Source organism: Micrasema longulum, unplaced genomic scaffold (assembly GCF_059751315.1).
Source record: "Micrasema longulum isolate JH-2025_06_02 unplaced genomic scaffold, ASM5975131v1 h1tg002146l, whole genome shotgun sequence".
Lineage (NCBI taxonomy): Eukaryota > Metazoa > Arthropoda > Insecta > Trichoptera > Brachycentridae > Micrasema > Micrasema longulum.
Genome location: NW_028279311.1, coordinates 83,325 through 98,481, shown reverse-complemented (window position 1 = coordinate 98,481; position 15,157 = coordinate 83,325). Strand labels below are relative to the sequence as shown.

General features: G+C 30.5%; 1 long non-coding RNA gene across 1 annotated transcript in view; it reads right to left on the bottom strand.

Moving 5' to 3' along the window:
* LOC148272928 (uncharacterized) overlaps window positions 1-14,532 on the bottom strand; it is a 31,746-nt gene extending 17,214 nt beyond the window's left edge. The window contains exon 1 of the long non-coding RNA XR_015824726.1: window positions 14,419-14,532. This is a non-coding gene — a long non-coding RNA (uncharacterized LOC148272928). The remainder of the gene's footprint in view (window positions 1-14,418) is intronic.
* Between the last annotated feature and the right edge of the window lie 625 nt (window positions 14,533-15,157).

Sequence of the window (15,157 nt, the reverse complement as noted above, 5' to 3'; positions counted from 1 at the left end):
TGATGGTTTTCTCTTCACAACAGCAAATGCTAGAAAAGTTCCTCCAGCAGTTCCTCCAAGCAGAATATTTCTCCTGATCCCAACACTTAAAGATAGAGTAGAAGCCTCTAAAAATCCAGTTTACTGAATTATTTACTGTCTACATAATCATCATTAGCATCATTCCATTTTCACGACAAATAGTGAATAGGACACTGCATTGGTCCACCGTATCAACGTAATGATCAGTTTCTAGTAAAACTACGTTTTTTTGTTTTTACCTCATATTTTTAATTTTTAAGTATGTCATTGGTCATTTTGCTGTCGCTCAATTAATTCAACATTTCAGTGTGAATAAATTGAGTAGTTAAACAGAGTGCCGTCATTTATTACATAGTAATTTGTCACTGTTTTTAAAGGACTTGTAGACGCAGACAAAATGGAGATTTACTAGAGGCATTCAAAATTAATCATCAAAAATAAATAACTCGATACATTAATTTACTATGAATCTGTATACAGGCATCTTAAAAACTTATGCGTTGAAACAGCAATTTAATAAATGTAGGCAGATTACTAAATGTCCAAAGTGACGACTTAAACCAGCTAGCGACAAGTCATAAGTCCTGGAAATGTCTAGACTTCCATTCTCCCTTCTCAAAAAAGGTTCCTCGTCTCAGTTTAAATACTTCAAATGAGTTTTACCTTTTAATTAAATTTTTGCAAGAATTTATTGAAAAGCGAGTATCTCATAAACTTTTAGATAAACCCAGAAATACCATTGATTTCAAAAGGAATTTACTCAGGCTCAAGAGTATTTCAATTATCCTGAAAATTTTATCTACTCTATACCTCTATTAAATACTAAATGTTGTCCTTAATTCAACTATTTTCTACTGTAGAGTAAATATATATATTGTTTTAAATTTCATAAGTTCATTTTTAATTTTTGTTACTGTAATTTTTTCGACAACTTATTTGATAAAATAATTGTTTATTTTTAAAAAAATTACGTGCATTATATTTTTTTTTAAATGATTTTTTACATAAAACTAAAAATTTCTATTTAATGTTATAAAATAATTTCCATATATTGTTTAATGTATAACTATTAGTGTGTTCATAGTTTGCTTTTAATTATTATTGATGTGCAAAATGTATTTAATTATTACTAGAGAGTAATGTATTTTTTTATAGATTGTCCATTGATTTTGATTATTTACTTTAAAAAGATTAGGTGTTGTAATTTTTAAAATTAGATAAAAAAGTTAGACTATTCACTTAAGAATCAGCCTGCCGAATATGAATATAAAAAAGTACCAAAACTCCATATTTCTTTTATAAAACGTCCTCTATCTCTATTAAGAGGTTTAACAATCTTGATAAACTCCGTGGAGGCATTAATCCAGTATTTTGCCAACAAAGATTTCAGCATATTCAAAATATTGTTTATTAAAACGTAATGATTCGGATTAATCTCACCCACATAAATCAATAAAAGATCTGCTCTCTTAAAACAAATCAGGCGATTTAAACTTAACGAAGTTTTAATAATTGACTACCGGCAAATTAGTTAACCAGCACTTTAACCATCCAATGATAGGTGGTATCTGTAATGTCAAGACTTCCATTTTTTCTTCTTGTTAAAATGACTATCTAATCATATATCGTATTTGTTGAAACCTCTATTCATTGTTAGCACATCATTGATGATAGTGATCTCTCTCTAAAAGATGACGCGGACACGGTATAGTCTAAGCTCAATCGAGTTGCAGAGTTAAAGCCCACGCTGTGACATCGAATGTCCTGCAAGATATCGAATCGTCCCTGAGCAAACGCGGAGAAGATCCCCAACACGGCCACAGGGCCACAGCCGACTATTCCGCCAGATCCTCACACTATAATGAGAGCAGTTAGAATGATTTTGTAGTAAATCTTGTATACAATAAGCAAAACTTTAATAAGTAGTATTTTTGTCTAATAGACAATTACGTACCTAGATAGATAAAATTATTTGAGAAAAACGCTTTGTAAGAAATAATTCATCCTGTCTATTGGTTAATGTACGCTTTGAAAGAGGTGAAACAGAAGTCTTTAATCATCTCTTTGCCGGATATTGTGGTGAATGTTCATATGCTTCCCTTTTGTCTGTGGTGCTTGGTAGCGTGAAAATATATTGTTATATGCACACCGTTATTAATATTTCCCTCAATCCAGCGGTCATGATTATGTTCCGAAATACAATTTAGTTTAATAATAATTTACTAGAGATTTAGGGTCTTTTTATAAAGTATTTTAGTCGTTTCAAGAATGTTTATGAAATTTGATTCTTCAGTCAGATTTAAAATGTTAAATTTTTTCGACTGATGTCCCCCAGCCGCTTATGTCTTCCAATATAAGTTTGTAAAAGGTAATATAATAAATGACACCTTCATATTTTACCCCAAACTTGTAAAAAGTGAAACTCAAGACCTTACACATGGTAACAAAGCTATTCACTAAACAATTGTTCGGTAGTTTTTTTATATTACATATTACATAGGCTGATTATCTCAAAGATAGATATGCTTCCTTATAATAGGGAAACATCAGTTTTTATAAAATATTTTAAAGTAATAAAAGACTTTAAAATATTTTTTTTTTCTAATTATTAGTGCGATAAAAAATATTTTTAAATTTGTAATTTTGAATTCCCGCAAAAACGGTCATTCCATTAGCCACGCTCCTAATACGTCACGATTCATGTTTATTTGTTCCTGCCAATTCAAATTTGTTAAGAACATTGTCACGAATCTTGACGTCACAACTGTCTTGGCCAAACATGTTGCGTTTTTCTAGCGACGTATTTCTAAAAAGTTTTTTTATTTATTTATGTATGAAAACATTTCTCCACAATATCTATATAGATTTTAAAAAATACAATAAATTATTTTACACCCATTTCATATATTTTTATCGGTATTCGTAGTTTGAGATATTTCCCTATTCATTGATATACCAATTCAACGACTTACGAACCTTTATCATATTTAATTGTTTATTTATTATAAACACCTAAGCCAATTACAATAGTTACATGAAGAAACATATATGTAAGAAACTGAACAAAAAGAACATAAAACTATGAAGCAATGACAAACAAGGGCAATAAAATAATGGTATTTAATAAATCCTACGCAGAAAAGTGTTGGAAAAACTATTATCACAAACGTTGAGCAACTATTACTTGCTTTAGTTCAAGTTTTGTTTAGTTAAACTATCTTAATTTATTGATAACACATTAATGATTTTTTTTGTATTTCATTTCTTCTACTTAATCTTTGTTTTTTGTATTATTTGGAACCTTCATAAAAATATGTTGTTTGCATATTTTGTATTTTTACGTAATATTAATATGTTGTGCTTATAAGAAACATACGTACCTACGCGTACATTAAGTTACCTTCTAAAATTATTTAAAACTATTGTCATGAATAAAAAATATCCTGAAAGAACTCAGAGACAGGATATTAATATGTTTAAATTTTTTATATTGAAATAAAATAATATATAAACCCATTGACTATACTTTTTTTTTAAAATGATACATTGGTCGTTGGTATACTGAGTTTATTTTGGATAACTCGGGCTACATTCTTTACCTTAAACAATTAGTTTGAGATATGCAAACGTAGAATGTAATTAGTATTCTGTACTAAGCGCAAATCAATAAACATATTTGATTAAGGGATGGTGTTTAAGAGAAAGTTGAATAAATCCATTGCCTTGTGCCAAAGGGCGCGGGCGGCCGGGGCTGGGCGGTGATATACGGGCGACACTTCCGTCGCAGGTGCGTGTACCCGAACTAACTTACCCCAAATACCCAGGTAATCCCGCGGGAAACTGTCCCCCACCAGCCTTAATCTGAAACAGTTGAAGTTCGCCTGTAATACTCACTGCCTTTCACGACCAAAACGGCGGCAAAATTTTGATAAATCCTTGAGTATTACGAAATATTTTTTACATTTTTTTCCTTTACAGTTGCAGCGCTGATGATTTTTGCCCCCATGAATTGGTTCTTAAGCTGATTGGTGCTGTACTGAAACTGAGAGACTGCGTTGCAATGAGTTTTTGGGCTAGCTGGACTGACTGATGCTGACTGACAGAGCGTTACCACGCCCCATGGTATCTTTATAGGCCACGTTCCTTTGTTCATGTATGTTTGTTGTGAATGCTCTACACGACGTCGCTCTTATGTCTTGCAGAATGTAATGTATTATATTCGGTATAAAATGATGACTCGCTTCATCGGTCGTCGCAATATGTTTCGGGTAAATTATTCAATACGGGTGTGTGTCGTCGATCAATGGACTATTAACCCCACAGTTTTATCAACAATGCTCATAACGCACCGTGGAAAATAAAAACTTACAACTAAAAAAATAATGTTCATATAAGCCGTCGATTGACATTCAAATTTTGCTAAAAACATACTCTATAAATAAAAATATTTACTATAAAAAATAAATATTTTTATTAAAAAGCGTATGAAGTCAAATATTTTATATAATTATTTTTTTTAGAACGATTATTGAAAAGTAAAAAGACACCCATAGGTGTTTTATAAGTTCATAAATTAACTATCAACCGTATCAGGAATTGACTCGAGATCTCAATCACGGTTGCCAAAAGCATTCAACCACTATACCACAAAGTAAAAAACTTAATAAATGTTGCGCTTAAAAGATAGCTCAATGTCAATTATTAATTTAAAGTCATTTTTCGTTAAAGTAATTTTTTTAAATAATTTGTTTGCTAACCGCAATAAGTAAAAATCGTACAAGGCTTTCTGGTCTTTAAGTACTTTTATTTCTAAAAAACTGTATTAATGATACTAAACTTTGAAAAAATATCACTTTAATGACGCAAATATTTTTCTCAATTTTTCGTTCTCGACATTTTCAAACTTCTACTCTATATAGTCCACTTAACTATAAAGCAATCAATCTTCTTAATTGACAATTTGCAAAAAGAGCACAACGTAGATCCCTAATGACATTGATTTTCCCAGAGGAAGCTATCAGGTCTCAGGTGATAAGGTGATGAGGCTATAACTAGGTTGAAAAGAACTGATTCGTATGAAGATTGGAGATGGAAAAATGGATTGAAGCATATTACAGAAGGCATGAAACTCCTAGCACTAAATCGTGCATATTTGTTTCTACCTTATTTAAAACTATTAGCATTTCCGTTTAAACGGTGTTTTAGAAAAAATCTAATGTAAAAACCAAGTAGTAAAAAATTTATAAGCAACCAAAACAAGATTTTAAGCAAAAACCGAATCCGGAACCGAATTTTGGCTTTTGTTCTAGTTTTGACCGAAACCAAAACTTATTTAAGTTAGTTCAAAGTCACTTCAACCCGCCCAAATTAAGCGTTTTTATTGTTAAACCTGTAAAGTTTATTACAATAAGTTTAAATCAAATAAGCAATGTTAATAATTAGTAAATAAGTTAACTTTTAGCGTTTTTTCGGTCAAGGTTTCATTCAAAAATTGGCTGAAACTTCGGCTCAGCCGAAACTTGCGGTCACGATGTGTCGGATCACATTTAACTGTACTCGGGTCCATCTTTTGACTTGTGACTCTAAGTTCATTTGAGTTAAAAAATCTTCCATGCTAATATTTTTGTAATTCATTTATCTTTAATGTAAAACATAATAAATGTATAACATATAATGTATAACATGATAAAACTGACCGAAGGATAAAAATTTATTTTTTTATTTATTTTTATATTCATATTTTTCGCTTACAAACTATAATTAATAATAAAAAATAATGTGACCTCACTGGGGTTTCCCGTGCCGAGGACACTTAACAATTTAGTTTTTATTATTACATTATACATTTTTCATGTTAACATTATTGTTATTTACTTTCATATAATTTTGAATTTTCTATCCTTGACTCTGTTTTGTATAAATACATTGAACTCCTTAATAAAGATACCAGTCTCGAAGATGTCGCGAAAGCGATGAAACCGGTCACTGGATATTCCGAATTTGTGGATTAAAGTATCACTTGTCTTTTATTTCTATAATAAACTAATATAATATACGCTGTTTTTCAGGGCCACACCGCGAAACTTCAAAATATATTTTTTTATGATGTACTTTTATCATTTTATTGGACTTAAAACTTAGGAAGTCAATTCCACTAGATCGAGGAATATTCACTTCCTCTTCCTGAAAATTCGACCCATACTATGCCGATGATGTTCTCTGTCGGCCTCGTGGTGTAGTGGTCAGCGCATTTGACTACCATGCAAGAGGTTTCGAGTTCCTTTTCCGGCATAGTTAACCTGAAAAATGTATTTAAAAATGTGTCTTTACTCTAGAAAATTTTATAGTCCATAGACTGGAACCTGAAACGTAAAACTGATCATTTTACCTTCATGTAACAAAATTATCAAGATACACTGCGATTGGGGCACCAATGCAGTGCCCTATGCACCACTGGCTGCAAAAATAGAATGATAATTGTAACATACTGATTGGATGAAAAATATTTAAAATTGTATCAGTTTTAATTCGGATACCGCGTGTATTTTACAATCAATAGTTCACATTATCTACACAAAGTGTAAATGAATTTGAGAGCAAACTAATTCGAGAACTTATGTAATCAAAGTCTCGAAATGTTTACATTTTCTATATTTGCTTTTTCCAAATACGCGTGTGCCCATATATACATATGTACTTCTGTTTTGTGGTTATGTTATATGTATAGCAAATGGTTACTGAAATGGTAGTCGCTTCAGCCGTCAAAGGGAATCCAGAAAATTTATGATACGAATGGAAAAACGATTTTCAATTCGTAAGTAAACATCGATCGCCTTTTTCGGGCATATGTTTTTTGCAAAATTAAGTTAATTCAATAGATTTTTCAATAATGTTTACAAATACATTTTTATTTTTATGAAGGGGTCTCTTGGAAACAAAATACTTTTTTTTATAATGAGAAATACCTTCTCAAATTTTAGTTAATAAATGAAAATGACAAAAATGGCCTTAGTTTACATTTGCATCCTTTCACAAAGCATTTTCAAACATTTTAAAGTAAAATTTATACACTTTTTCTTAAATACTGTCTTTGCGGGTTTAGAAAGTATAATAACCAATACACTCACGGGTAGTAGTAAACATTCGACAAATAAATAAAATTGTTGGAAAACGCTTTGTACAAATTAACTTACATTTTTTGGGTCAAAAACGAAAACAAAAAACCAAAAAAAAATTAAACTTTAAATACAAATGATTGAATATAAAAAAAAAACTTTTTATTTAATAATAAGAGTCGATTATTTTTTTTTTCAATACTAAAAAAATTCAAAAGTTGAGTTCATTTAATAAACGTATAAAACTGTTAAAAACCGTTTTACTAGGTTAAAGTGTATTTAGCTTGAAGTGATAATTAAATTAAATTTCCTTTATTAGCATACCAATTAGCAGTTAACGTTCTTACGAGAATCATATCAATTTTACACTTAGGAATATTTCGGAAAATCAAACGTTTACAATAGAAAGACGATACCTCCGTGACGCACTCGCTTGCCAACGAATCATTGTGTTACTTGGTTGTTTTTTCCTAATAGCTTCTCGTTAAAATTTTAGCTGTATTACAATAATTGTACATTGTATTACTTTTTAACTGTGTTATAATTTTTTGAATTAATTTAGAAATGTTTTGGCTTAACGCGGCTTGTGCATCGTGTATAATAATTCGAATACCCCAACAAAATTTAATTAAATTATTTGTGAAATGTCAAATGTTTTTTTTCTTACAGTAATAATTTGAATAAATATTATTTCACTGCCCTAGTTCTTGTATGTTCAATAGACCATTTTGCAAATTGTACAAAAGACATTTTATTTGTTTTTAAAGTCAAATAAGTCAAATTAGTGAGTGGAGATTAGCTTCTTAAAAAATACTGAAAGTACTATTTAATGACGGAAAAATAAAATTAATTCTTTAGCTATATGAACGCGTAATGAACATATTGGCATTCATAACTCAATTTTTTTTAATGGTCTATTAAACATACGAGAACTAGGACAGCGATTTGCCTTATATGTAATATTGCTTATATTTATGCATTGATTTGGTCTATCGATTGATTTGATACACTGTTTTTCATTAAATTGTAAATGTATTTTTTTATATGTTATATTGGTTATTGTTATACGTATCTCTTTATTTTTTTTTTATTAAGTTTGAAAACCCAACAGTTCTACATATTTACTACAGTTCAACAATCAATATTGCGTGGGCTTAGGACAAATAACAGATGTTCGCAAATTGAACAATATAAGTAAAGAGGTATCTATATACGTGTAATGGTAAAATAAATGAAAAATAATACATAAATATACTTTTAGTAAATGGGGCGTGGTTAGAATTTAGATCAACATATTTTTTTATTTTTTTTGATGCAGTTCAAATGCTTGATTCGATGCTCATAGTCAATGCAAATATTAACGCTGATATCGCAGACCGAGGATGATTTACAGTTCTGAAGTGTAACTGTGAAGAAGGTGCGGTGCATCAACAGGAACACAACACAAGTTAAATGAAAATGCTCAAGTGGTCGGCAAGGCTGTATAGAGAAAGGAACGCGCATATTAGGGGCAGTTTCGAAGTGTTTCTAGTTCCAGAGAAGATGAGGGAATACAGACAGATGGTGTGACCATTTAGAGAGGCGTGAGGATAATGCGGTACATATGGCGCTTAAACTTTAAAAGGGCAGAAGAGGTAAAAGTCCGACGAGTTGCACATGGTAGAGAGCTATAAAAAAAATAGATGAAGGAAGCCCAGTTAGACGAGACGATAGCCTAGAATAGCGGATTGTGGTAGTACGAGGTTAATTGACCCCAAATAAAATGGGATAAGATAGAGGAAGAAGTAAAAGAAGGTTAGACACCAGTTAGAGTACGACTCCTCGGTATGAAATCCTCAGTACAATCTCCACAAAACTCTATTAAACGCATCCTACATAATATTTGAAGAGTATTTAGTTATAAACTAGAATTTTATGTTAGCAAAATCAATACCAATCGACATTTTAAGCACACAAGACACTCGCCAAGGCATAGAACATAACTATTATTATACATAAGTATTACCTTGTAACGTGAGCTATAATTTGTCGGTGTTGTTGAAGCCGATCTTTCGGCGTTAGAATAATTGTTTTATCGGTGGTACCATTAATTTTAAAACAGTTTTTGAATTAGAATTAGTTTTTTCATGTGATGTTCATTTATTTATTTTATTTTATTTTGTTTGGAAATTTTACAGCTATTACATAAACAAAATAAGTAGAAAAATATTAACAAAACTAGAGCCAATTAAAAATACACTGTAAATCTAATGACACCTAATATATAAGAAAAGAGTTTACGTAATTGTATGTGTGTGACGTTTGTATTCATGTGTATGTGAATGTGTGTATTCGTAAATGAATGAGGGAGAGGGTGCGTGTGTGTGGGTGCGTAAGTATAAAAAACTATTGTTTAAAACTTGTAATTATATTACAAATGGTACAAGAAAGAGCTTGGTAAAAAGTTTGAAACCTTTTTGTTAAAATTTAAAACAAGAAATGTTATAAATTGTATTTTTAAAAGTATGTTAAATTTCAAAACCGTATTCTGAAAAATTAGCATTTTATTTTAAAATTTAACTGATACACACTGAATGAATAATGTACGACGATGTTCATTTTTTTATTTTTTTTAATTTTATGTTCTTTTTCGGAAATAAATAAATAAATAAAACGTTTTGCTTATGAGAATCAGAACGATACCTCAAGCATTATATTTTATTACGCTGACCTTTTTAAAATTCCTTAAAAGTAAAATATTTACTTTCGCAATGTAAAAATTGACTCTTTGTTAGGCCTTTTACGAGAAAGGTTTTTGTTTTTTAGAATTATCATACGATATGATATCCCTTGGCCTTAACATAAATACACGAAAAGCCGTTTCATTCAGACAGAAAATGTAATATTGTTGTTTAAATATTAAATATTTTCCTTTATTCAGAAATCCTCGCTATACACATGCCTTTACTCTTTGTTTTATAAAACAGCAGGCTAAATATTTTATCCCGAATAACAAAACGTATTTAAATTTTACACCAAGCTAATAAATAATTATGTACAAAATTGAAGAGCAAAATGTTTATTTTTATTTCCAACTCAAAAAAGGCATAACAAATATGCAAAATTACGAAATGAGAAATTAAATAATGTACATAGTTTGAAATTGAAAATAAATAAATTTTGGAATGTATTTTTTGTCATATTTGATATTAAATATGCAAAATTCGATAGATGCAGGAAACAAGAATGATTAAAAGTGTCACGGCACGACCAAATTCAACAAATTCTAAATCTCATTTAGGATTGACATAACTTTCTTATACTCAAATATAACACGGTAACCTAATTACAATAGTCATATAATGCGGATTGAATCAGTTCTGCATAATTTTTTTAAATCTATAATATTTATAAAGTGTTGTGTAATATTATTTATAAGAAGTAAAAAACCTATATTATTCAATAACAACATCAATAATATCAATCTGGGAAAAGTTACACAAATAAATGATTTGGGGATAGTTTTTGATTAAAAGTTATCGTTTATTCCTCACATTGATACCATCACTAATAAGGCGATAAAATGTCTCGGATATTTGCAGCGAACTGTAAAGGATTTTAATTCTATTACTACCCTCAATGTACCATTTACTACCTTAGTTAGAAGTAATTTAGAATTCAATTCAACAATTTGGTTACCTTATTACAATGTTCACATTTTAAAGTTAGAATGAGTACAACGTAAATTCCTTAGATTCATAAATTACAAACGTAATAAACCCACAGAAAATATTGATTACGATAATTTACCATGTAAACTTAATATGTCATCTCTTTGTAAAAGAAGAATTATGAATGATTTCTCAAACTTATATATAATAGCATATAGCGTATTGGACGTCCCGGAATTGACTAGTGTTATCAGCATAAAAGTACCTGTTTGAAATACTCGGCAGCTAAAGTTATTTTTTGAATCTCCTGGCAGTCATAAATATTGTTACAATTTACCAATACCTAGACAACACCTGCCAGCAGCAAGGTAACGAGTATGGTGAAGTTGATATATTTCGTCTGTCTTTATATAATTACAGGTTAAGTATTCAAAAGGTGATAAATTAATCTGTATAAAATTTCTAAATATTGTTCTTTATTTACTTTTTTTTTCATGTATCTCTATAATAATGTAGATACTTATGTGTATGTATGTATATGTGTGTATGTATGTATGCAATTGCACGTGTATGTATGTGTGTATGTTTTTGTATGTAAATAAATTTATTATCTTTTTATATACCCATATACCTATGTTGGTACATTTCCTTATTTTTGCTTATTGTTGTATCTTTTCGTTTTTTTTATGTTATCTTTAATTTTAACTTAATGTACATACGTATGTTTTTACTGCTGCACATAAATGTATTTCTTATAAATGTAAAAGGTCGTAGGGCGTGTATCTCTTCGTTCTAGTAACGAGAGAACCCTTTTAATACCCTGCCACCGCTCTAATTTTCTTGCACCCTCTTTCACAGTAGTGGCCGCTCGATTGTGGAATAATCTTCCCACTAATGTTAGAGACGCCCCTTCTTTATTTACATTTTAGTAAAGATTGAAATGTCACTATCTAAATATTTGAATTGTTCCTTTATCCTTCTTCTTTCCTCCCCATTCCCTCTCTTCTCTTCATAGTATAGTGTTAAATTATTGTTTTTTTAAACATATTTTTATTTTTGTAAATCTTTGCTTTTAATTTTTGTATAAAATTGTAAGATTCAATATGTCCATGTATTTATAATTTTCTCAAACTGAACGGTTTGGGTAGGTACGAAGAAATTGCCAAGGCAATATGCCCGCCCTTATATGTAAATATATATAAAGTGTCAAATAAATAATAATAATAAATAAAATGAAAATAAAAAAATGAATTAAATACTATTATTACTAGCTATTATGAACGTCTAGAATACTTTTACATTTTCAGTTTAGAATTTATAAGGGTTTTGGTTGAATAATATTTTTGAACATAATAATATCTTGAGTATGTCCAAAGGTGTTTTCCCTTTCTATTGCAACAAATTTAAAAATAATATCTAACTATATAGATGCCCATGATATCATCGCTCAAATTTACCTCGAATGTATCTCACTGTAACATGCGTTCTAACGTCGGATTCTTCTCACAGATGCCAAGGATCCTAAGAACATTTTCACAAATCTCTCTTAACAGTACTGTCGATGTGTTTCTACAGCAAAAGCGAGCATTCAAGAAGCGAGCGGTGTTATCACTCCTGACTTGCCACACATGACACACTGATGACACACTCGCTATGTCTGCCTTGATATGGCCATGACCATGCCTACTGTACTTGTAAATCATTTCAGAGATTCTAAGACTCTAAAGATCATTTAGATATATGTATTATATATCATTAATGCCAATATTTCAGGGCGTTTGTAATCCTGATTAGCTTGAAAAAATAAAAGATCAAAATTATGGATCATCAGCGTACGTGCATTAGAAAATGTATAATGTGAAGGAAACTAGGTCTGTAATGCGGTACAGGTGGATTTTTCAACAAAATTTTGAGTTTGTCCAAATTTTTGTAGACAAGGACCTGGTCCATGAAGAAGTATAGAAATTGAAAAAATAACATTTTCAGACGTTGCCTAGTATACAGGTGAAATAATTCAATTAGATGAATCTCACCCGCATAAATAAAGGTTTCAGCTCTTTAACTTTAAATTGAATTATTTCACATGTATACTAGGCAACGCCTGAAAATGTTATTTTTTCAATTTCCATACTTCTTCATGGACCAGGTAATTTATCAACAATATTTTGAGTTTGTCCGAATTTTTGTTGCCTCGTATGTAGGTGAAATAATTCAATTAGATGAATCTCACCCGCATAAATAAAGGTTTCAGCTCTTTAACTTCACAAACATCAACAGATGAAAAAATTGAAGGAATATAGATGTTCAAATATAGGCAGAATGGTGAATGTTACACAGTGTGTAAAGTGGCCACTTAAACCAGCCAATGACAGGTCATAAACCCTGTAATTGCCTAGACTTCTATATTACCTTCTCTTAAATGTTCTTCATCTCTGTTGTAATATTTTAATATGAACATCTCCCCAGGGAGTTGGATCCAGTCCTCGTCTAAAAAAATTTGTACAAACTCAAAATATTGTTGATATGTTAAGATTTGTTGGCACGTAGTGGTAATATCTAGTCAATATGACTGTTGTAAATAACTATTTTAAAAATACAGAATTCTTTACTTGTCAAGCGGTTCCGGGTTATTATTTGTCCTTAATATATAATCGATAACTCAAATATGTTATACAAATAAATAATATATGTTAGCTGATAACATTTGTCCTATTGGAACGTCGGTTTTATACTTTTGTTCAATTCTACACCTTTACCATGTTAATATGGTAAAGGTGTATCGTGAGATTTTCATGCTTGTGTGATTAGTGTCCTGAAGAAGAGAAAGGCACGTCTCGAAACCGGTTTGCATAAGTGGTTGTGTACAATTATTTACTATCTATATTTTTTCTAAATACTGAGCTAAACCACTCATTCTGTTACCCAATTATTTTTATCTAAAAGTTGGGTAAACATTAAGCAAAAAGTCATAATTCATCAAATATTTACTAAACTTGGGTCTTGGTTACGAGTGTTCGTTCGCTATAGAATTATAACATGTTCAATAAATTGATTGAGCAAAATACATGTTCAACCTTTTTTTTGTCGTGACGATTGAGTGTTAATGCAGTACCTTATGTATTATAGCACATGAGAAAGCATTTAGAATTTTTAGCTATTAAGTGATTTCAAAACGTATATTACGCACATTATTTGTATAACATTTTTTCTTCTGATCTCGTTGTTTCCTACTCGAAAGAAGAACCTTTAAACATAAAAAAACTATCCTAATACTCAAAACCATTTAAATAAAACATGAAACATGACTGTTGAAATTTATATACAAATATTACCCCGTTTAGGGTAACCTCCAAGCTCCGTAATAAAATAATTTTTTTAATGGTGTACAACGTTTGAAAAAAAAGGAAAATCATAAATATAAAACAAATATCATGAAGATTTTTCAGCTGCATATTTAAATGACCTTTTATTTAGAATCGTTAAAAAGTGCACACGTTTGATGCAAGGAATCAAAGCTTCAACCCACTCTTGCATACAAAAAAGTAGTCGGTAGCGTAATTAAAAAATGATATGTATTTAAGTCATAGCGTTAAAAAACTTTTTTGATAAAATCGTAACTTTTAAAAACTTACGTTAAGAGGCACAAAAATTCTTGAAACCACTGTGTTGCGGTATTTAAAATTTCCGATACATTTTGAAAAACGTTTGTTTCAGGCTTAAAACCCGTCCGATCCCTTAACGTTCACAGACGCGACTGACGGCCCATTTGTGCAGCAACAGATATGACCCCTATACTGAAAAGACTTTCGTAAACCTTCTATACAGCCATCTCACTTTGGAACGAGTGGAAAACGTACGGAAAAGAGGAGAGAAGATATAATTTTCAGTGTACTTTTCTAACAAAGAACACAACAGAAGGAAATAGACGTTTTCGTATCTCGCTTTCTCCTTCACCTTCGATATCTGTAGCTACGAAAACTGTAGAAATTGTGTGAGAAATCCATCTCTTTTTTGCTTAAAGTCTCAAAGGCGAAGGGATGAGAGGGAAATATACAATCTTAAGTTTGAAACCATAAGGGTTATTGTTCGTACTTTAGATGCAATGAAACTGATAGAACACGTTTCTGTCGTGATATCACACGCGAATAACACACACATGCAGACAGACAAATCTCTCGAATTGTCAAATACCAAACTCTAATTTCGTTCTCTGGTTATATTACTTTGAATTGTAACGTAATTATACAGATATTTGAACGGGATTATAATGTGGAAACTGCTCCCGACGCTCAAAATTAACAACATTGTTTGGGATACATAATAATTTGATAAATTTAAGGGGTGAATTTCGAAGCGCTGCGCGCTGTCATA